A 3,235-nucleotide genomic window follows, 5' to 3' on the forward strand; every position below is an offset into this window, starting at 1 on the left:
TATCACATTAGATACAGTATTACCATCAACAGTATTCTCATTCAAGTAGCACCAATACTAAGAAAGCATATCAGTAAGTGAAGCACAACAAAACGCATTTCTTGTTCAGGGTTCCACTGAGAAAGTTTTATATAAATTCTCTCAAAAAACAGACAGATAAGATTAGTGTTATACATGTTTTTTTTGTGTGTGTTTCCCCCCAAAAAAGTGTAGAATGACCATTTAATTAAAGAATACTTCTTTATAAATGTTAGAAAAATGCTACAGCATAATATGTGAAATTTTGATATGTCAATCAAATATAGAATTGCTGTATATTAAGTTTGGGATAATATTATTTTAAATACTTCGTAAAGATTTATTGATCAAGTTAGTCAGAATTTGGAAGATTTCAGAGAAAATGCATGAGGTTGCTGATAGATTGTAAGTTCTGGAAGAAAGAGTCATTAGGAGGGTATGGGAGCTCAGGTGGGAAAAATAGAAATAGTACCAAAGAGAAAAATGGTTTTAAATTTATGAGATAGATGTGGAATGGAGAAAGAACTTTGAAAAACTGTTTCCATGTTGACCAACTGTGGCATCGTTTGTGAGAGGGAGTTCATTGAATAGCTTTATTTACCAAATGTCTTATTTTTAATGCATGGCAGCCAGCTAGTAAGGTATTTGCCATTATTGAAAAGATTTAGGGCTTCAAGGCAAATCATTGACAGCAGGAAAAGAAGAGACTGGGAAAAACATAGACAAAGGAGTAAACAAAGAATAAAATATCACTGCCAGTATTTACATACTGCTTCAAATACTTCAGAGTTATACTGCCCTCGCTAAAAATTATTTTTAGCTTCTGAATAATTAATAACTACATCTGGAAATAATCGTCCATAGCCTATGTATTCCTCCCCCTTAGGGGAAAATTTTAGTTTCAGAAGCTCATTGGTATAATACATTGCTTGGGGACCTCTATAAGACCAAGGTCTGTCTCAAAATGGTAATGTTTTTAAGTAATAGAATACCTTTCCTTCAAGATGATTTACTTCTTGACTCTTTTCTTAAAACCAAAACACTTAATGACTAATTTCCTTTATGTATTTTTGGAACTACTCTCTCAAACCTTTCCTTTATCTGAGTAGAATGTTTCAGTATTCTTAACAAAGCCGGCAGAGAATCTTAGTTACAATCAAGCAGATAAAAATAGCTTAGGATACACAAGAATAATTCAACACAGGATGGAAGTAACAAACCCTAGAAACAAGAATTTCTTTTAAATAAAATAAAACATTAAACATAGACAATATTTTATAAATCAGCTTATAAAAATGTACTTTTCCTTTTTGGACTGAATTGTGGGCTATTCATCAAGAGCTGTCACTGCTGAGTTAGCTTAGATCAGGCCATTAACTACAGACTAAGATTTTACTCAAAAGAATTATTTTAACCAACTAAGAAGATAACGCATATAGGAGGAAAGGCTAAATAAAGATTTAGAATCTGGTAATTCTTAAAACAAAAAGAATAGATCTTGATAAATTAAAATCTTCAAAGCATATTTATAGCAGAATCTCTTTGAAGGTATAATAACCAACCCTGGGGAGATAACTCTGCATGTCTTAAAGGTGCAAAGAAATGCCCACATGGCAGAGAATGATAGTCTCAGTGTCGCCCTGATAGCATAGATTCTATCAATCTCAGCCATTCTTGTATCTACCCTCAGCAACTTTCACTGAGCATGACAGTTATAAAGAAAGTAATAAATCATTTTTCATGGAAACTTCTTGCTTTCTCCTTCCATCTTATTTTAATTTTCATCAAAGATTGACAAATACTGTATTTAATGCCAAAAGGAAAAATGTAAGTGTATAATTTATCACCAAGTATTTCTTTTATAAAATTACTAGAGGCCCGGTGCACAAAAATTTGTGCACTCAGGGGGTCCCTCAGCCTGGCCTATGCCCTCTTGCAGTGTGGGACCCCTCAGAGGATGTCCACCCCAGTGGGGACCCTCACCCCATGGAGGTTTGACCAGCCTGGGTGAGGGGCTGATGGTTGTTTTCAGGCTGGCCACACGCCCTTTAGGGTGGGGTGTCCCCACTGGGGTGCCTGGCCAGTCTGGGTGAGGGGCTGAGGGCCGTTTTCAGGCTGGTCAAGCACCCTGGCGACATAAGCTCTCAGCCTCTCCTTTTTTTCTTTTCTTTTTTTTATTCTGGGATTTATTTACCTTCTATAATTGAAACTCTGTTGCCTTTAGTGAAGGCCTGCAGAAAGCTTGGCTTCCTCCATCACCAGGGGCAACCCACTCCTGCTCGCTCCAGCTCCGAGGCCATGGCTGGCTGAAAGCAGGTATCTGGGGTTTGTTTACCTTCTATAATTGAAACTTTGTTGCTCTCAGTGGAGCTCAGAGCCGGGCCGTGGCAAGTGGGGAAGCTTGGCTTCCTCCATCACTGGAGCAAACAAACCTCCTGCTCGCTCCAGCTTCGTGGCTCCCGTCCGCCATCTTGGTTGGGTTAATTTGCATATAGTTGCTCTGATTGGCTGGTGGGCGTGGCTTAAGGCATAGCAAAAGTATGGTCAATTTGCATGTTTGTCTTTTATTAGTATAGGATTTCCCTGTTATCATTCAAAGTTTTAGATAACACTTTTCCTACTGATCTCTTCCTGAAATTAAGAGCCTTTCCTCATTTATAAACTCTAATATCTACTTTGCCTTTTAAAATGCAACTTTTTAGACATCTTCCCGTGTGATTATGTCTTTCTTGAGAGCTCATGGCTGTTTCACTGTGCATTTGACAAACTCAACATTTCTGCACTGAGTCAGACCACACACGTGAAAGCTGGTAATGTATTCAAAGACTCATTAGATAGCTCTATTTTTTATAACAATTTTACTCTATAAATAAAAAGCTACAATGTCACTAGACTCTCCCCAGTACCCTGGTCATCTGGGGTTTGATAGGCCTTTTGGGAAGTTGCTGGTAAGCAGTAAGGACCATAGAAAAGTCAATTGGTACCAGATCTTAAACTAAACCAAGGTCATCAGTCTATTTTTTTCTTTAAAAAATGTGATGTGTGTATAATATTTTCTTATTTGAAGAATAACTGACTTTAGTCTCTCTTGGTAATTGCTATGCTAATATCAATAGTCATAGTAGCTGCATAGTTTTGCTTTTATCTGAAGAGTAGCAATTCTTAGCAATTTAATCATACCACCTACATCAGGTCCTTAGATCAGAGTGAAGACTGG

This window comes from Myotis lucifugus, unplaced genomic scaffold, assembly GCF_000147115.1.
Source record: "Myotis lucifugus unplaced genomic scaffold, Myoluc2.0 scaffold_746, whole genome shotgun sequence".
NCBI lineage: Eukaryota > Metazoa > Chordata > Mammalia > Chiroptera > Vespertilionidae > Myotis > Myotis lucifugus.